General features: G+C 38.9%; 1 protein-coding gene across 1 annotated transcript in view; it reads left to right on the forward strand.

Annotated features, from left to right (window-relative positions):
- The window catches only part of opcml (opioid binding protein/cell adhesion molecule-like), a 354,049-nt gene that overhangs the window by 96,499 nt on the left and 235,219 nt on the right, over positions 1-22,331 (forward strand). The gene's annotated exons all lie outside the window — the stretch shown is intronic.

A 22,331-nucleotide genomic window follows, 5' to 3' on the forward strand; every position in this document is an offset into this window, starting at 1 on the left:
CAGCGCTAACCACTACACCACCGTGCCGCCCTATTTAAGAAGTCTGATGAAATAAATTTTTACTTTCAAAATGTGTCATTATACCAGAGTTACAAAATGTCAGCATTGTTTTGAGTTTTATTCTATTGCCTCAGGCAAGAATGTTCTGATGCTGCATCACAACCTGAAAATCTTTTGTGTGTGTTTGTTTGTTTGTTTGTTTGTAGAGGTCTTGTTGAGTGGATGGATGCATTTAGATGCTTCAACAGACTATCTCCCCTCTGTGCGATTGACTGACAGGCAGAAAAGATGGTAGTCTCTCATTCTTGTGCAGACCAATCATCCACATGACTAGTTAGCCATCATGGTGGCCCTCAAACCCATTCTTTGAAGACTGACACAAATAGAATGTTAGAGCATTCAGCTTGAACACTGTGACAAAAAGTGACAATAACAAGTGGAGTGCCACAAAACTTTTGTTATTTCAAAGTAAAAATATCTTCCAACCTTGGGGGGGACTGCTGCAAACCTTTTACACTGACTTATTTTGTTTGGCAATATAATGAATTAATAAGCAATGCTGTGGATAAATAAGTGTGCCCATTGTGTAGATAATATTTCCTGTTTATACTTTATCACATTTTCATATTTTTTAGTAAGCAGACAAACCAGGAAGATATGCAAATCAATATGTCTCCAATTGGTTTTTAATTAAAGCAGAAATTAGAAATGGCAACTCCAATTCAAGCTGACATGATCTGTTGCCTCAGATGTAATGGTCTTTAACAATCTGCCTGTTGTTAATCTCCCTTTCCAGACTGCACAGGCATCTGCTGACAATGATCTGTAATCATTAAATGCTCAGAAAGAGTGGATACGAATTAGGTGCTGAATAGAAATATGAGTGTAGCAGGTATTGTAAAGAATGACCAACTCTCATTTCTCTTTTTTTTCAATGTGAGATAAAGCTATTTCACCAAAAGGTGGATTTTTTAAAACCCTTTTTATTAATCTTTACAAGGGGTGCCAATAATCATGGCAGACACTGTACATAACTACATACATAACTATTCGGAAACATGCACATTTACTAGTTGTGTTTTCAAGGTATAGTCTTCTTAATTGGAAAAAAATCAATCCACCTTCATCACTCAAATATAACATATGCAATGTTAATATAACTAATGAAATACTTTAGAATACTTTATTTATTTATTGTTTATTTGTTTCCTGAAATTTGTTTTCATTTCAGTTCATACTAAAATATGATTACTCAGTGACACATCATAATGGTTAAAGGGTCCATCTTCCACCTCTTTGTTTTTTTAGTCATTTATCATTGACCTTTATAAACGGCGATACCGATTTATCGGCCTATAATATCGACACACCGATTTATTGGTCAGGCCCTACTCTATATGCATCATTCATCAGGTTGTCCTTATTGTTCTCTAAACTAGATAACTGCACTGCAGTGGAGGCTGTGGTAACATCAGTGACTCTGTAAGTTTGTGGACAATGTTAAAGTTGAGACAATGGAAATTGAGAGGCTTTTCAATATAACCGTGATAAGGTTTTTATCTTTCAAACATGGTAATGGCTGTAAGGCTATTTGAGTTATCCTGAAATGTCAGGTTAGTCCAGAAATGTAAATCCTACCTCCAGACACTGATGTCATAATTTACTAGGCTGAGCACTGAAGCAAAGTTGAAAGTAGACCTATTTTATGCTTTAACAGTGAATACATTACTTTGAACAAGACATCTGTTCACTGCTTTTATCATAAAGGTGACCACCTGAAGTTTAAATAAAATGGTTCCCAATTTGATATATTTAAAAATTATTTCCTTTAATCACAGCTGACAGACTTGTTCCAGTGTGATGTTTCCATTGTAGAAGGCTCCATCCCTCTGTAATAAAATGTGTTCAAAATGCTGAATGGTTATTGAAACAGATTGCTTTACATTTTGGTACAATTAAGAGAAAACTGTAGTGGACATCTATTATGAACATAATTCACCATACCATGTCTTGCTTGCAACGTTGTTTTTTTACACCATGTCTTGCTTGCAACGTTGGTTTTTTACTCTGTTCTGATGCCTTGTTTGCCTTGCTCAGCTAAGTTGGCTTTTTCCTCTGATCTGATGTGCGTTCCGCATGACATGTTTAATGTGTTACCTTGTTAGAGTATTAGCGACATGGCCCCTTTAAGGATGCCGACTCGGTTTGTTTATCTGATGGGGAGCGCCATCTTGTTTTTTTTCTTCCTTGAGTGTTTCAATAGATAGTTTTCACTGACGTCACGGCATTCCAGGGAACGCCCTCCAGCCGCCATCTTGTGGGGCAAACAAAACGGACCATCGCCATTACCAGCTACGTTATCTCGGACGAATTTATGAAGTTATATAGTCAGTTTTCTAAAATAAAGATCAATGTCTGCAAAATCAAGCAAACAGAAGTATATAGATACATTAGACGACATCTCACGACAACGGTATGCAGCCAAACTGGCCTTGATTGGGGGAATTGACCCCTGTGAAGTGGACAAAGATGCATTTTCAAGTGACTATGCAGGGCTGCCAAAGCCTGAAACTGCCAAAGCCTGCTCCAAAGCCTGAAACTGACTTCATCAAACTTTAAAGGCTGTCTGATATATACAACTTTATATATTCACAGCGCGCCTTTTGTCAGATGCCGCCTTTTTCACGGCTGAATCACGCAGATCCGATTTTTTTTTTTAGGGGGGGCGTTGGAGTGTCTGATTATAATTTCAAAGTAAATTCTGTATTAAAATTACTAAATAAGCAAATCTGTTACAGTCCATGAAACAGGAAGTATAAGGATGAGAAAAAAAAACAGTTTAAATCGGAAAGCTGCATATATTTGCGCAGCCCGAGCGGTGTGCAGGACTGCGCAAATGTGCGCAGCTTTCCGATTTAAACTGTTTTTTTCTCATCCTTGTACTTCCTGTTTCATGGACTGTAACGGATTTGCTTATTTAGTAATTTTAATACAGAATTTACTTTGAAATTATAATCAGACACTCCAACGTCCCCCCTAAAAAAAAAAATCGGATCTGCGCGATTCAGGCGGCATCCGCCAAAAGGCGCGCTGTTTGCATCCCAAACACAAATCAAATCATACAGAATAGACCTAAAATGTTTTTTAAAAATGATCCTTGCGTGAGTGAAGTGACAAGTTTCAAATAGAAACGTGACAAACGAGCGATATTAAGTGTACATTGCAATGTAAACGTACACTCAGCGGTTCCAGTTAGGCATTCTCCAGAGATTGTTCACATGATGTTTTGGTTTCCAAAAACAAACTTAAACACAATTGATTGTTTATTTAAACAACTTACCACTTATAAAATGATCAGAGCAGACTTTGCTGTGTTTGGAAGGCTGATAATCCTTGCGGTTGATTCTCGCAAGCCATAGATTTCTCCTTTGTATGCTGAGTTTCTTTGTTTGCTAGCCTTCGTGCTCCCGTACAGTGGGAATTCCATAAAAGCTTCGTTTGACTTCATCATTTGACCTATTACGACAGCCGTGAATACAACAGGTGTGCACCATTGCTAGCTTTAAATAGCCTGCTTGGGTTCTTTTGAAGACTTTGTACTTGCGTGTTACAATGTGTGCTCAGTCATCCGTACTGTAAGCTTGACCCGCAAGATAGCCGCCACTAGGGAATCCCCGACTCTGTGACGTCATGTGAAAACTATCTATAAACGACACGCCATTGCGTTGTCAAAGTGAGAAATTGACTCTTCTTTTCTAATATCGCAATTTCCACAAAACTATCATTTCTAGGACAGAAGAGACATTCATATATTTACAGTATGTAATAGGATAGGATGGGATAGGATAAGATGGGATAGGATAAGATGGGATAGGATAGGATGGTATTGGTGACGATAGTGAAAGGAAAGCAGTTGTCTACTCTGAACATCAGAAACACTGACATCTAATTCATCAGGCTAGAATTTGAATGTTGGCTTCATGTATGACTACTATTTTATTAACTATTTAAAGTGCATATTCTGGACCAATTTTGTTTTTTGTTTTTTTTATATGAAAGTACAGTACAACCCCGATTCCAAAAAAGTTGGGACAAAGTACAAATTGTAAATAAAAACGGAATGCAACGATGTGGAAGTTTCAAAATTCCATATTTTATTCAGAATTGAACATAGATGACATTTCAAATGTTTAAACTGAGAAAATGTATCATTTAAAGAGAAAAATTAGGTGATTTTAAATTTAATGACAACAACACATCTCAAAAAAGTTGGGACAAGGCCATGTTTACCACTGTGAGACATCCCCTTTTCTCTTTACAACAGTCTGTAAACGTCTGGGGACTGAGGAGACAAGTTGCTCAAGTTTAGGGATAGGAATGTTAACCAATTCTTGTCTAATGTAGGATTCTAGTTGCTCAACTGTCTTAGGTCTTTTTTGTCGTATCTTCCGTTTTATGTTTTCTATGGGTGAAAGATCTGGACTGCAGCCTGGCCAGTTCAGTACCCGGACCCTTCTTCTACGCAGCCATGATGCTGTAATTGGTGCAGTATGTGGTTTGGCATTGTCATGTTGGAAAATACAAGGTCTTCCCTGAAAGAGACGTCGTCTGGATGGGAGCATATGTTGCTCTATAACCTGGATATACCTTTCAGCATTGATGGTGTCTTTCCAGATGTGTAAGCTGCCCATGCCACACGCATTAATGCAACCCCATACCATCAGAGATGCTTCTGAACTGAGCGCTGATAACTTGGGTTGTCCTTCTCTTCTTTAGTCCGAATAACACGGTGTCCCTGATTTCCTTAAAGAACTTCAAATTTTGATTCGTCTGACCACAGAACAGTTTTCCACTTTGCCACAGTCCATTTTAAATGAGCCTTGGCCCAGAGAAGACGTCTGCGCTTCTGGATCATGTTTAGATACGGCTTCTTCTTTGAACTATAGAGTTTTAGCTGGCAACGGCGGATGACACGGTGAATTGTGTTCACAGATAATGTTCTCTAAAAATATTCCTGAGCCCATTTTGTGATTTCCAATACAGAAGCATGCCTGTATGTGATGCAGTGCCGTCTAAGGGCCCGAAGATCACAGGCACCCAGTATGGTTTTCCGGCCTTGACCCTTACGCACAGAGATTCTACCAGATTCTCTGAATCTTTTGATGATATTATGCACTGTAGATGATGATATGTTCAAACTCTTTGCAATTTTACACTGTTGAACTCCTTTCTGATATTGCTCCACTATTTGTCGGCGCAGAATTAGGGAGATTGGTGATCCTCTTCTCATCTTTACTTCTGAGAGCCGCTGCCACTCCAAGATGCTCTTTTTATACCCAGTCATGTTAATGACCTATTGCCAATTGACCTAATGAGTTGCAATTTGGTCCTCCAGCTGTTCCTTTTTTGTACCTTTAACTTTTCCAGCCTCTTATTGCCCCTGTCCCAACTTTTTTGAGATGTGTTGCTGTCATGAAATTTGAAATGAGCCAATATTTGGCATGGAATTTCAAAATGTCTCACTTTCGACATTTGCTATGTTGTCTATGTTCTATTGTGAATACAATATCAGTTTTTGAGATTTGTAAATTATTGCATTCCGTTTTTATTTACAATTTGTACTTTGTCCCAACTTTTTTGGAATCGGGGTTGTACAGTATATATGTATATGCTACTATATGTAGCAGATAATCATATTTGTATATGTCCCTTTACATACATGTATGTCCCTTTACACACTCATCCAGAAGGGTAATTTTGCACAAGGCCATCTGTCTACAGCAGAAAAAAATAAAATAACAAAATGCATCTGGAAAAATACCAAGGGAGTCTGGAGCCAGATTTGTGATGTTATCTGCAGAAGCGCGAGCAGGCTGCGTGAGCTTTGCACAGTTTAAGTGCACAGCCTGTGTAGACCAAGCTCTCCCATTTCTCTCTCGTTGCCCGGTCTTTTGGGAAATGATGAGTACTAATCCCATCAAGATTGGTATTGCTACACCCTCCTACAATACATCTGTTAACCATTTTAATAATTATGTGATAACGAAGAAATTTGCAGAAAACCACCAGGTCGTTTTCTCACAAACAAACCAGCACTGACGTAGGATTCAGAGGGAGGCGTCCCGCAGAGGACGTCATGAAAATCAATGTTTTCTGGGAAATTCCAATGCCAAGTTTTTTCAGAGGCGGACCAATTCGCCTCAAATGGCTTGATTTCAATTGAATTTTTCTGGTATTGCGCAAGGTAAAAAAATTGCAGAAAATGCAGAATGTTACAGGTATTTGACCAAAGTTTAATATAAAATAGGAGAATTGCATTGATCTTGCTCCTGAATTTGCCTGTGATATGCACTTTAATTAACAATAGTCCTCTAGAGCCTAGATCTTACCATCTTGTTCCCACAGATGATTTTTTAAAAATAAATCCTGGCTACCATTGCACATCAAACAAGAAATCTGAATAGCTTATATGGACAATATTCTTGGATTTCCCATTTTATGGCCACTTTTATCAGTTTCAGAATTGAGAATCCGTTTAACCCACTGTCTTTGGCCCATGCTGTCGTTCCGACCTGCTTCAAGACCACCTCCATCGTGCCAGTACCAAAACACTCCACTCCAACATGTCTCAACGACTACTGTCCAGTAGCACTCACCCCCATCATTACAAAGTGTTTAGAGCAGCTGGTCCTGACACATCTCAAATCCTGTCTTCCCCCCACCCTGGACCCCCACCAATTTGCCTACTGCAAGAACAGGAGCACAGAAGATGCAGTCTCCCTAGCACTGCACTCTGTCCTCTCGCACCTGGATAATGGCAACACATACGCCAGAATGCTGTTCATAGACTTCAGTTCAGCATTTAACACTGTCATCCCCTTTAAGCTCATCACCAAACTCACAGATCTGGGCATCAGTGCTCCCATCTGCAACTGGTTGTTGGATTTTCTAACCAACAGGCCCCAACATGTTCGTTTAGACCATCACTGCTCCTCCACCCTCATCCTAAACACCGGCGTACCACAAGGCTGTGTGATGAGCCCATTCCTCTCCTCCTTTTTTATTCATGACTGCAGACCTGTACATTACACTAACACCATCATCAAGTTTGTGGATGACACCACAGTGATAGGCCTCATCAAGGACAACGATGAGTCAGTCTACAGGGAGGAGGTGGACCGCCTGACTGTGTGGTGCAGCGAGAACAACCTGCTGCTCAACACCAATAAGACCAAGGAGCTCATTGTGGACTTCAGGAGGAATGCTGACACACATGCACACACCCATCCACATCAACGGTGCAGCAGTGGAACGTGTGACCAGCTTCAAATTCCTGGGGATCCACATCTCGCAGGACCTCACCTGGACAACCAACTGCTCCAACTTGGTCAAGAAGACTCACCAGCGTCTCTTTTTCTTGAGGACTCTGAAGAAAAATCACCTCTCTTCAGACATCCTGGTGAACTTCTACCGTTGTACCATCGAGAGCATCCTAACCAACTGTATTACAGTGTGGTATGGGAACTGCTCTGTCTCGGACCAGAAGGCACTGCAGAGGGTAGTGAAGATCGCCCAGCATGTCGTGGGAGCCTCACTTCCTGCTATTGTGGATGTCTACAGGAAGCAGTGTCTCAGGAGAGCCATAAACATCAACAAAGACCCCTGCCATCCAGCACCCAAACTGTTCACTCTCCTGCCCTCTGGAAGGCGCTACAGGAGCCTTCGGACCAAAACCACCAGGTTCAGGAACAGGTTTTTTTTTTTTTTCCTTCAGCTGTCTCACTGCTGAACTCCCATGGTCCCCCCCTCCACACACACATCAACAACCCCCCTCAAACAAACTGAATTGACTTGAACTGACTTCATTGCACTATCATTATTTGCACTACTGTTTATTCATACTGTGTTTTGTATGTACTGCAAATATCTATGCATCATACCATTGCACTACAGTTCATTCATATTGCACATTTTGAACATACTGTAAATATCTATCATATCATTATACCATTCCATGCCCTGTAATTCCTGTACATTTATATTTATGTATATTACACTAATGTTATTTACTGCTATGCACTTCTGGTTAGATGCAATCTGCATTTCGTTGCCTTGTACCTGTGACATGTGCAATGACAAAGTTGAATCTAATCTAATCTAAAATAACGTAAGGAATAATTTTATTTCCAAATGTGATTGTGTCATAATTGTCTGTTCATACATATTATACATAGTATATTGTGATTCACTGAAAGGAGTGAGTGAGTAATTAAGCAGGTAAGTCAGTAAGTAGTGAATTACAGTAAGTATGTATACAAGTCAGTCAGTAGTCAGTCAGTCAGCCAATAAACAAGCTAACACATTACAGTAATAACTAAACAAGCAAGGTAATTTAGGGAAAATATTTCTTGAAAAGTCAATTCAGACAAGAAACAGTTAACATAAAAATAAGTGTGTGTGTGTGTGATGTATTCCCAGTCTCGCTGAGCTCTGCATGACGTGGCTCTCAACACAAATCACACCTCTCAGCACTATGGCACCCACATTGCCTTGTGCATTTTGTTCTCTTATCTCTGCCCATGTCATGTCATTGGTTGTCTCCCAAATGTGTTGTGATTACTTTCATCCAATTTCAGTTTGCCCCTTGATTGTTCTTTCTGTTGACATACAAAACTTTTTCTAGCATACCTTCCAAATAAACTCTTGGCATGGAGGTGGCATCTGATGAGGGTTTTGGAGACTTGGAAACCCCAGGATTTTACTTTTCCTTGTAATTCACCAACAGTGATCTTTGGGGATTTTTTGCCTCTCTTAGCATCCTCCTCACTGTATGTGGAGACAAATAGGAAAGGGCATTTTCAGGTGCATAGCTTTTTTTAAATTTTTTTTTTAACTTATGAAGGTCAACACACTTCTCCCTCATTTGGTTTGTGTGTTCTCTTATCTTTCCCATGTTGATAGATGACTAAGGGAACTTGGCCTCTGTGTCACCTCATACTGTGTGTACCCCTGTTAATCAGGAAGTCATGGATTACAGCTTGAAAGTTCTGAACTGACTAGACTACAACCCCAAATCAGAAAAGTCGGGACAGTAGGTGGAAATTGAAATTAAAACAGAAAACAATGATTTGTAGTTAATCTTTAACCTGAATTGCACAACAGCACATTATTTGATGTTTTAACTAATTATTAAAAAACCCCACACACATTTCAATTCTTGCAACACACTTCAAAAAAAAGTTTGGACAGGAAAACCTTTACCACTTTGTAATGTTGCCATTTCTTCTCACAGCACTTAAAGGATGTTTCAGGACTGAGGACATCGACTCTCATTCTTCCTGCAAAGGTCTTAAGGTGTGCAACATTACAGTTGTTGTTATCATATTTTTTTTATTTTAAAATTTGCCACACATTCTCTCATAGGCACAGGCATCCTCTTCTTCCACAGCCATGTCTTTGTAATGTGTGCACAACATGGCTTTGCATTGTCTTATTGAAATATCCCTGGAAAAGATGACATCTTGAAGTCAGCATATGTTGCTCCAAAATCTCAATATAATTTTCTGCATTAATGCTGCCATCACAGAAGTGTAAGTTACCTTTGCCAACGGCACTGACACAACACTATACCATGACAGACCCTGGCTTTTGGACTTGTTGCTGGTAACAATCTGGATGGTCCTTTTCATCTTTGGTCTGGAGCACACAGCATCCATTTCTTCCCAAAAAAAAAAAGACTTGGAATACTGATTCATCTTACCACAATACACGTTTCCACTGTGTGATGGTCTGTCCCAGATGCCTCTGATCCCGGAGAAGTCGACAGCACTTCCGGACACAGTTAACATAAGGCTTTTTGTACAGTAAAATTTTAACTGGCATTTGTGGATGCAACTCTGTATTGTCAGGCTTGACAAAGGTTTGTCAAAGTAATCCCGAGCCCATGCGGTTATATTTAGCTATAGATGAATAACGGCTCTCGATGCAGTGCCATCTGAGGGATCAGAAATCACAGCTTAAGCTTATGTCCTTGCCCTTTATGCACTGAAATTCTTCCAGATTCTTTGAATTGTTTAATGATAGTATGCACCTTAGAAGGTGAAATATTCAAATTCCTTCATATTTCTCTTTGAGGAGCACTGCTTCTAAATATTTCAGTAAATTTCTCACACGTTTGTTTACAAACAGAAAAACTAGGTCTTGCCTGGATACTGATTTTGTACCACATTTTGATTACAATCACCTGTTGACATCACCTGTTTCAAATCACATTATTTAATTGTTTTACTTCATTACTAGTCCTACATTTCCCCGTCCCAACTTTATTTGGAATGTGTTGCAGGATAAATGTATATTAACAAATGAAATGAAGGTGACTAGACAAAACATGAACTATCTTGGGTTCATACTGTCTGCAATGAAATGCAAATCAAAGTAAATTTAGAAATCACTGCTTTCTATTTTTGCTAGCATTTTCCATACCATCCCAACTTTTTCTTATTCTGGTTTGTAAAAAGTGGTAGCTAAAATAATGTAATAATCCATTGCAAACTAATTAGCTAATTAACTACATTAATATAGACTCAGGAAAACACATGAGTATAAGATGTACAGTATTTGAGTATATTATTTTCTTCTAACAAAGTTTATAATGTAGCACATTGCAGCACAATTTGCATCAGTGACACAAAGGTGGGGGTGGGGTGGTCAAATGCAAGTATATTATTTAAGTTTTATGGATTATTTTGGGTAAGATGCACTGTATATATCCAGTATATTTGGCAGATGTAAAACAATACATTAATTTACATGTATAATTATTTACAGTCATGATTTGTCTGTCATCACCTACATCAGCTTGACTTTAATGGTGTCTGTTTCCTCACCTTTCAGCAATCTCTAACTTACCTGTCAATCGCCCTGTCAGTTAGACTCCTTCAGTACCACTCAAAAATGTTTATGTCCTCTTTATTTGAATATTTGACTGCAGTTTTAATTTAACATTAAATTAAGACTGACATCATAAGTATTTTATACACTTTCTATCAAGACATCTATTTAGCTTTTTTGTCATGCATTCACATGGTTCATCACTGTGCTTCTTTAATTTTTTTAACCTGCAATGTTTCATACGATATGTATCCTGGACACCGGACACACACACACATACATACATACATACATACATACACACACACACACACACACATATACTATATATATATATATATATATATATATATATATATATATATATATATATATATATATACACACAATATAGTGTGATAGTGTGTGTGTGTGTGTGTGTGTGTACACACACAGATCTACCTGTAATCCCTGCTGACTTTGGGTGAGAGACGGAGTACACCCTGGGGAAGTCACCAATCTATAGCAGGGCTAACACAGAGATAAACAACCAACCATTCACACTCAGTTACATGTACAGTATAGGCAATTTAGAGTTTAAAGATTTAAAATTTAGAATTTAAAGGATTCGTTGACCTAATCCTTTGGACTGTGGGAGGAATTCCGGAGCACCTGGAGGAAACCCACGCAGGCATGTGGAGAACATGCAAACCCTACACTCATGTTGGTTTGGTACAGTACCTAGCATGGTAGTATGGTAATAATACTAGCTCAATACCAATGCAAAAAACAAATAAACACACAAACAAACAAATAAATATGCATACAAACGAATGAAATTAATAAACACCAAAAGTTGTATTGTTTAAACACTATTAAATGAGTGAAAAAATTCACTTCCTGCTTCTGTCTGTTTGTGGGTGATAGGTGGAGAAAGAAGGATTACTAAGTAGGCTAATTTTACAAACATCTGACTCAGGTTATTTCTATAGCCTCATTATTCTTTCATTCATGAGTAGATTGCTCCATAGGTTAAGGCTGCATCCACACAGCTACATTTTAGCTTTAAAACAGCATTTTAAAACGAATACAATCTCCATCCAGAAGAGTGTTTTAGCTCCATATCAGAAATAATCTCTGTCCAAACTAACACACCTCAAAACACATATCACATGACCATTCACATACACTGGGCATGCACATGTTGGCATAAATAGCTGAAGTCATTTGTTTTCTTACAGTTGAAGGTCACATGATAGGAGTGTGATGAATCAGGGAAGGAGACATCGTGATTAATAAGACGCAATCAGGAAGCGAACGTGGGTGTCTGCATCATCATTTCCAAACATCTTCAGTTTTGCCCGTTTATTCTAAAACACTACTCCAGAGTATTCAATCTACAACATGGCCAGCAGCATTTCCAAAAATTTCAATTTTGGGGGGTCAAAAACTCCGGAGTAACTACAATTTGATGCACAAGTTTTAATTTTCTTTGGGTTTTCTGAAATCAACACAGGGTCAAAATTATACATACAGGGTCAAAATTATACATACAGGGTCAAAATTATACATACAGCACACCTAATATTTGGGTAAAATGTCTCTTCGCAAGATTCACCTTGACCAAACATTTTTGTTTACCATGAACAAGCTTCTGGCAGAATTCTGGTTGGATATTTCACGACTCTTCATGGTAGAATTGATAGAGTTCAATTATTATTATTTTTTTTCTTGGCATGGACTTGATTTATAAGCACGGTCCATATACTTTCAATAGGGTTGAAGTCAGGACTTGTTTTAAGCTTAATGTTAGCCTGCTTTATCCTCCACAACCAGCTCTGATGCGTGTTTGGGGTCATTGTCCTGTTGTAAGTCCCAAGTCGTGTTCAAGTTTCTGATGGTTTATGTTGAAGAATTCTGAGGTAGTCCTTCTTCTTCATTAGTCCATCCACTTTGTGCAATGAACAAGTTCCACTGGCAGCAAAACAGCCCCAGAGCATGATGATCCTACCACCACCACCAGTTGGTACAGTGCCTCTCTGTACATGGTAGTTATTGTGGCCAAACAACTCAATCTTTGTCTCATGTGACCATACAGCTTTCCTCAGAAGGCTTTTTCTTTGTCCGTGTGGTCGGCTTCAAACTTTAGTTAAGCTTGACGGTGTCAATTTTGGAGCAGGGGATTATTTCTTGGATAGCAGCCTCTTACTCTATGGTGATCTGAACTGTAGACAGTGATCCATTAACTTCCAGTTCATGGCAGGGCTGTGCCAGGGTGGTTCCCAGGTTGTTCCTGACCATCCAAACCAATTTCCTTTCAGCTGAGGGTGACAGTTTGGGTTTTCTTGAAGCAAAGTGGCTTGGCAAAGTGACTACACCTCACAATAACTTGGATACAATTGTTTGAACTGATATTGGAATTTGCAGTTGTTTAGAAATGGCTCCAAGAGACATTCCAGAATTGTGGATATCTGCGATCCTCTTTCTCAGATCTGCACTGAGCTCCTTGGACTTTCCCATTTTACTGTGTGTTGGTCAATCCAATGAGTGCTGTGAACAAACCCTTTTTATGAAGGCACAGAGAAGCTACAGGGATGTGATTTTTCCGCGAATTCGCGGAATTCCGCTTTTTTCACCTCAAAATTTGAAAAAAAATTTTTTTTCAGATTTTTCGCTCAAATATCCGCATTCATATCCTATTCGTTCCGACTTTCAGTAATTCCGTCATTGAGATGAAATGAGGTACGTGATTGGCCCATCGCTCTGTAACAACCAATGAACGCGCTTGTTAGATAGCTGTATGTAAGCTCGCTTCAAACAGAGTTGAAAGATGGCAGCGTCCGTGATCGAGTGTAAAGATGCAAATCGAGTTAAAGAAATCGACAGAATAGTGAAAAACAAGTTCCGCTGGGAATGGTTGGAGAAAGAGGTTGCTACAGACGTTGGACATAATACCGTGAGACATTTGTTCAGGTCGGGGCGGATCGTCTCTCGCTCAGGGGGAGAGAGAGATGGCGTGCTTGCTGGAGGCCCCTCTACGCATCAGCATGTTATCTGTGAGTGTGTGTCGTTTGGTCACGAACAAACTCAGCTTTTTATGTGTGCGTTTTGTCCGACATGGCAGAGCCGAGTGTGTTTGACAGGACACGGTTGTCTGGGTCGAGCTAGTGGGCTTTGTGTGTGTGTTTAGGGAGGCGAGAGGTTGGCTGACGGTCACCCGGAAGGAGTTCACGTACCGGCGCGCTGGGCAGAGAGGAGAGGAAAGGAAAGAGAGGAGGAGATGCTGTTTGTCATTTAGTCCGCGGAAATATTTCCACTTTGGGTGTAAAATGACTGGAACATTTGCTCAGGGAACAGACCCGACACCAGAGTTAGCTCCTGAGTTAGCACGGCTTGCTAGTAGCAGTGAAGTTCTGTTACTTTACACTCAGGCTTGTTGCTACTTAGCCATGTAGCTAGCAAGAACTTTAACGCACCGCTTAAACACAAGTCTGTCAAGGCCATTTATTTATAATTTAATCCTATTTTGGAGCATGTATAGCTTCTTCTGGCTACATAGGAAGTCAAAATATGTGTTGCAGCTGCCTGCTCTGGCTAACAGGCTAAGTGAAAGTGAGCGCTGCGCAGCTGGAAACGCCCCCTGTCCTGTTGCTCCACCGCGCTGATGAAGAGGAAATCTGTTGCACTGAAGACCAAACCGCTCCATAAGGCATATAGAGTGCACTAGAGAGACTACAGGGGCTCGCTGTGTAGGGCACTTGTATAAGAAGGAGGAAGTGATTTGGGATTGAGCCTTCAGTGTGTGTGTTATCAGCCAGGTTGTTAAATTTATTTATTTATTATTTTTTAAATTATTTTTTTAAAAAAGTATGATAATTATGAATGAATGAATGAATGAAATGAACTTAATTAAATTTACAACCAATGTAGATACATTACATTATTTACACATTACTGTGATATCTAAGGCATAATTAACAAAATTTACAGCAATAAAAAAAAAATTAAGGGTGGCACGGTGGTGTAGCAGTCAGCACTGTCGCCTCACAGCAAGAAGGTCCAGGTTCGAGCCCCGTGGCTGGCGAGGGCCTTTCTGTGTGGAGTTTGCATGTTCTCCCTGTGTCCGCGTGGGTTTCCTCCGGGTGCTCCGGTTTCCCCGACAGTCCAAAGACATGCAGGTTAGATTAACTGGTGACTCTAAATTGACCGTAGGTGTGAATGGTTGTCTGTGTCTAGTGTCAGCCCTGTGATGACCTGGCAACTTGTCCAGGGTGTACCCCGCCTTTCAGAAATATGAGTAGAAATATTAGAGATATTGGCTTCTTCACAGACTTCTAATTGGATTGAATGGATTCAGCAAACACATTTTTTTGTGAATGTTGTTTAGTGAAAAAGTGATTTTTATTCTTGCATATGAAAATCCTCAAGTGTGTGAACACTGTACAGTTCTGTATATGAGTCAATTTCACAGAAAACGTTTTTTTTTTTGTTTTTTTTTGTCCGGACGTGTTTTGTTTACATTTTGAGATTTCTAAAACCTTTTTATTGTCTCATATGATAAAACATTATCAGTTGTACCTTGCATTTCAAAATTTGACTACTTTGGTTCATTGACTACTTTGTCCCCCCACCAGGGCGCTGCCCTGGACCAGCTGGGGGCCTGTGGCCCCCAGACCCCCGGCTAAAATTTTCAGATAATTTCACCAGCCCCAAATCACATCCCTGAAGCTACCGGCTGTAGTCAATCATGATCACTAACAGGAATTTAAGAGACCTCGGCCTTGGCAAGATAAGAGACATTTTGGAAGTTTCAGCACCTCGGAATTAATCATCTAAATGAGCATATGTAAATTTTTGACCCTGTATGTATAATTTTTACCCTGTGTTGATTTCAGAAAAGCCAAAGAAAATTTAAACTTATACAACAAATTCGAGTGTTTTTTTTAAAGATGTATGCTGTGCAATCATTCTGCCGAAGAAAAAGAACAGTTCAGAGAAATTACTGAAAGCCCAAATATTGCCATGATATTCATATCCAAGATGACATTCATGTCACTGTATGTAAACTTCTGACCACAACTGTACATGCATCAGATGATTCCTCAGGTTACATATTGTCTCCTCCTGCGACACATGACTTGAGCCACTGTTTGCACAAAGGTGTATCGGGGACTCCACCTCTTCACCATCACTTGCCCTAAAAGGAGAAATATCATCATATCTCGCTCAGAGAGCCTTGTTTCTCGACAAATTTCAGCAATCTAATCTCACTAGTTCGTTAAGCAGTGACTAAATCCATAGCATCTTCCCAAACTTAGCTAGATAACTTGAAGCAGTGTGTCATGGTCACTGGTTGGAGGGAGAGCTCTTCCACTGTTAGTGTATCATGCCTACAAGCTGCTGGCTTAGTCTTAAAGGGCGAGCTCTTAAAGGCATATTTCAAAGTATAGTGAAACGTGGTGAAATGCAGTAATGTTAACTGCAGAAATTTGTGAAATGATGATACTGGGCCATTATGAATGTAAAATTTACCAGTAATGGTAACTTACCAGTAACTGGAGCAATGCTACTCCCCACACAAAGGCCCCAGTCCGCCACTTTGAAACAATGGTGCTAACCACTGCACCACCATGCCATCCTTGTAAATAACATGAAAGCATTAATTGGAAAGGAGAATAATATACCACGTGTGTCTCTATATTTTAACACATCATATCTCTTATAAGTTTATGTTGCCTTTATCTGCCCTCTTTTGTTCTCTTTGTTCTTCCTCCCTAGACTCTATGCTGCATTCATGTCATTAATGTTTGAGAAACAAGCCAACTGATCAGGGAATGGATTCCCAAGTAAAATGCTATAAAATGCTTTTTCTTTTGTGACAAAGGATGTTTGGGCACATAACAACATACTTCAATGCACCACCCAATTATCTCACGGTTCCCTCCCACCAGACAGCTCTGTCCTATCATATAGCACCTACCAACCAAGGAGGATAAAAGCTAACAATGTGCATTCACTGTGGCATGTGAAGGCACACTTGAAGTGAAGCAGTACTTGCCCTCTTCCACATATATGAGCTCACAATATCTGCATTTGGCTGGGGTAACTGTGATTGACAGGAGAGAGAGTATGCTACCCCTGCTATCCAGAGAGCACAGTCAGTTTTACTCTGTTGGATTAGCAGCCATAGTAATGTAACATCATTGATTCGACTTGTGATCACTGGACAAATGGGCAAACACTTTCTGTTGTGCCACTCTGGAGCCCCCTTCACCAAGTATCACATATGTGTGGAAAACACTATTATATGATGCCATATCAGAGTTTCTTATGTACAATATTACTAAAAATATGAGAAAAAATAGTTATATAATAGTATTAGATACATAGTACACAAGCAAGTATTGTTGAAGTTAATTTGGTTCATACAGTCACACAATGGAAATGATGAGTTTAAGTTCTTAGAGAATTTCAGTATTGTCTGTGCATAAAGACAATTTAGAATGTATCGGTTTATCCATCTATGTTTCATGGGGTGTACATGATCAGTGGGGATGTTTCTTTATATTAACGACCCTATACCAAGGTGCCTGACGATCCATTAGCTAGACTGCATGGTAGCAGTGTGACAGAGCCATTATTCTAGTGAATGAGGCTTGATCTCATCTTGTCAGTGCTCGATAATGGAGACAGTGCCTTCAAGGAAACTGCTGTTACTTTTCAAAATTTGTGACTTAGATGGAGGGTTTTTTTTTTCGACTTTAAATACTTTTAGAGAAGAGCCTTATTTGAAGAACACAAGAATGGTGACAAAAAGTTGACTTGATGAAATTGTAGTATGACCTTGGTTATTTTTTTTTTCTTTCATGAAAAAAAGACAACCCTTTTTCCTGGCTATAGCAACAATACTAGACTGGTGCTAGTGAATTAAAGCCTAGCCATCATGTTAGAAGTGGTGCTAGAATTACAGGCAGCAGGTGGGAGAATTACTTATCATCATGGGACACATTAAGACATGCCTGGATGAACAGCCTTGATTTGATGAAGGAGGCCTCTGCATACTGAATTAATGACCTAATAAATCTGGGGAATGTCCTTTCTAGTTAGTATGATTTAGTATGCTTAGAATAAAGCAGATGTTTGCAAAAAATAGTGGGCCACAACACTGAAATGTTACCTGGAACCTTCATCACAATATGCACTGTAAGATGTACAGCTTAATAAACACTGAATATTTAAGGTTAGTGCCAAGCCAGGTCTAAAATGAGTTTTCTGCAGATATACAATTCTGACACAAAAAATACAAAGTGTGCGCAAATACACTAAATGGAGCTAAATCGGGTGTTTTTGTATTCCTCCAGTCCTCCAAGTTGTCTTTCAGTCTTGCAGATTAGCAGTCTCCGGATGAGCTCATCCCTTTGAAGAATATCCTGAAAAAGCATCCATTTCACATGATGCACACTGTAAAAAATGTCCGTAGAATTAACAGTGAATTTATGTAAAATCATGACATAAAAAAACTGTAAATACAAAAACAATGAAGCAGTGTGTAATTTACATCAATATACTGTAAAACTCCTAACCAAATACCACTGTTAATTTAACAGTAAGAATATGTTGAATTGATCATATTTTTTTGTAGAATTTACAAATTGTTGTTTAAACACAGACAAACTGTAATACTAAAACAGAATGTGATAGTTAAAATTACATCATTGCCCTGTTAAAAAAATTAAAAAAAACGCCCACCATTGTGGCTCAGTCGACTAAGGCGTCATACCATGAATCCGGGAACCCGGGTTCGATTCCGACCTGAGGTCATTTCCCGATCCCTCCCCGTCTCTCTCTCCAGCTCATTTCCTGTCTCTGCACTGTCCTAACCAATAAAGGTGAAAAAAGCCCAAAAAAAATTCTAAAAAAAACATACATCTGTCTAGTAGCTCATTGCTTGTAACCATCATTTTGAATCATTTTTTATTGTACAATGAATATCCGTAAAATTAACAGTTATGTATTGATTATTGTACATTGAATACCTGTAAAATTGAACATTTTCAAACTGTTGTTTTTACAAGTGTTGATATACCTTACCGTAAAGCCATATACACTGTCACTGTATTTTTTACGGTGAAAAAATGGCAACCACAGCTGCCAGTTTTTCACTGTAAATTTGACAAGATTTTTTTTTACAGTGCATCGTTGCCTTGAAGAGTCGCACACTCTTTCCGAAAGGCTTTTTTTTTTTTTTGAGGGAGTGGAGGATGGGGGTATTAGATAATCCGCTTAATTCTTTTGACCTTTTTGTAAATTTGTCCTTGAGAGGGAAAATAAAGCATGCCTGAGGGGTATTATAGGCATGCACGTGTAAATGACCTGGCAGTGCTTGGATGGAAATCTTTGCGGCATATTGTAAGCGTCATTGAGCTTTCTAACACATTGTAAGTGTCACCAGCTACCTGGCCAAGTCGCACTGGCCTGCTACCTTGTGCATCCTCTGCTCTTTACTGATAAGCAAGGACAGTATAGAGCTCTGAGGAGGCGTCTCTGCTATGTGCTTGGCAGGCGCAAGCCTATTTCAGGGTTTCCCTGGGGTGGAGGGGGCGGAGTGGACGAGCTCCACTGCTGAAGTTGTAGCATTACGGAAGCTGATTTCTGGGTCCATTCTATTGCCTTATGGTGGACTATAAACTTTTGTTATCCTTGACCGTGCAATTTCCCTTACATTTGCATTTCAAAATCTATCAGCATCACTTGCATCCAAAATGGATGATACAAAACCAGCAAAATGGTTATTACAGGAAAATTTTCTGTAAACGTGGCACTTTTTATCAGTGTTGGTTTTTTTTTTTTTGAGCAGTTGCAAAAGTAATTGATTTTCCAGTGTCCTCTTCTTATCATGAGTACTACTGAATGGGAGAAAGTGTGTTTCTGGTTGTCAGCAGACCATGTTATTTTCTGCTCCTCTCCATCCATATGATAGATTCACATAGAATGAAGTATTTTTGACATAACATGCTATTTATATAGATATGCATAGATTTAGAGCAAATGGTGGTTGTATGTAATGCAGAATACTGCTCAAAATTTGCAATATCCATCCTCTATAGGTAATTTCGGCATTTGTCTTGTCCCTTTATTCATTTTTTTGTCACATCTATTAATTCTGATTCATGTTTGTCATGTTTATTTTGTACTATTTATTTCTGAGTTATGGATTTTGTAAAGCAAGCTTGACTTTGTTAAACACACTATAATTATCCATCCATCATTTTTAGCCGCTTATCCTGTGCAGGGTTGCAGGCAAGCTGGAGCCTATCCCAGCTGACTATGGGTGAGACACGGGGTACACCCTGGACAAGTCGCCAGGTCATCGCAGGGCTGACACATAGAGACAAACAACCATTCGCACTCACATTCACACCTATGATCAATTTAGATCAACCAATTAGCCTAACCTGCATGCCTTTGGACTGTGGGGGAAACCCACGCAGACATGGGGAGAACATGCAAACTCCACACAGAAAGGCCCTTGTCGGCCACTGGGCTCGAACCCAGGACCTTCTTGCTGTGAGGTGACAGTGCTAACCACTACACCACTGTGCCGCCCACTATAATTATATTATATAAAATTAGATATAATTATAAACAATACAAGTTATTATTATTATTATTATTATTATTATTATTATTATTATTATTATGTACAATTCACATAATGTTTATAAATTTAATGCAATTTCACTGTCCCAGTCTGTGCAACCCATATAGATAGCCCTATATCACAATGACCGACATGCATTATAGCTTATATAGCCATGTTACAGCATTTAAAACAAAGCTCTTCAGTTTCTTTCAAACAACCCCAGCCCTGAGCCACTGTGATCTACAGTACCCGAGACAGAGGACACAAAATGCAGTCATTTTAGCCAACTTTGAAGCTCAAGTTCCAGTTAAAATGATGCCTCAGGCGCTGCTACAGAGCTCATTATGTTTCAATAGATAATTTTCCCCATGTCAAAGACATTATTCAATCAAATTTTAGGGAGAATTTATAATATTTTAAATAATTTTAGATATGGTGAACCTACAGTGCATTTTGTTTACAATATTAAACCTCTGCTTGTAGCAATTTATTATTTCTTTTGTTTCATACCAACTAAAAATGCACAATGTTTTACACTCTTTGTGATGAGAAACAAAGTGTAAAGTCAATTGTGAAGCTATTATGAATTTAATCAGATTGTGGCCAGAGTATATCATTATGCATTTAAGATGTTATTTTATAGTTATTTTATTTTATATGAATATATTTTGCATTATATATTTTGCACATACTGAAGCTGTGCATGTGGATGGTGATCTGGTAGCCTGCTTGGTTAGAATACACGGAAACATTCTTTATATCTGACCTTAATAACCACAAAAACATTGGGTTGTGTTTATCCCTGTCGCTTATTTCTTTGTCCCTTTATAGTCCCTTGATTGTCATTTCTGGGAAAAATCTGTGCAGGTACATTTTGTACCACAAGATGCAATATAAATATACCCTCAAAAGGTACAATAATAATCCTTAAGGTCCAAGTATGTACTCTAATTATACTCTTCTGCTTTGCACTCGCATGTACCATAAATGCACCTCACAGCTTTAAGTGCTTCTAAAATAAATAAATAAATAAATAAATAAGTTCTGGCTTATGTCCATTATGTGACTCTTTAGATATCTTGTGTTTTGAAACATTTTTGCTTATGAAGTGAGGTTCCAACTCTGTGAATTATCTCATAACTGACCAAGGGCACATTTACATTTAACTGTGATTTGTGTTTATTATTCATTATACAACAGTTAGTTCTGGTCCACTAATTTGATTGGTCTGTGTTTATCACTCCGCTTGTCTGTGTTTGCCACATAAGATTCCATTTCCTAGTTTGAAAATGTTACTACAGTAGTGTTAATGATATCATCAGTAGACATGGCACATGATCATTTTTAGGAATATAACTTTTGTCTTAAAATATGAAAGCTCATCAGATGAAGAAGGATTGCACTGGAAACACCCTTTAACAAGAATGTATAAATTAATGTGAGTGAGCTAACCAATAAGTGTAACTTCTTTGGTATTTATTTCTTCTAGCGGAGCAAAAAAGAAAAAAAAAAAACAAAGAAACAAACCAAAACCCCAGAACATTTGGCCATTTTATGTTCAAAACGTCAGTTACTCGATATTAGTTTCCTGTTTATAAAACATGCTTTAAATACTGAATATCAGTGTGGCTGTGATTAGTTATAATACCCAGCCTACAGTTTTGTATTAATGCTGCATCACAGTCATGCCATATTCAAGTCAAAGTCCCTCCCGCACCATGCCCTGGTCTTTCCAGGCAGTCTCCCGTCCCAGTACTAATCAGGCCCTTAAGGCACATTGGGCGGCACCAATCTCCATTTCTATAACCCTAGGCATCTC

Source organism: Neoarius graeffei, chromosome 25, assembly GCF_027579695.1.
Source record: "Neoarius graeffei isolate fNeoGra1 chromosome 25, fNeoGra1.pri, whole genome shotgun sequence".
Lineage (NCBI taxonomy): Eukaryota > Metazoa > Chordata > Actinopteri > Siluriformes > Ariidae > Neoarius > Neoarius graeffei.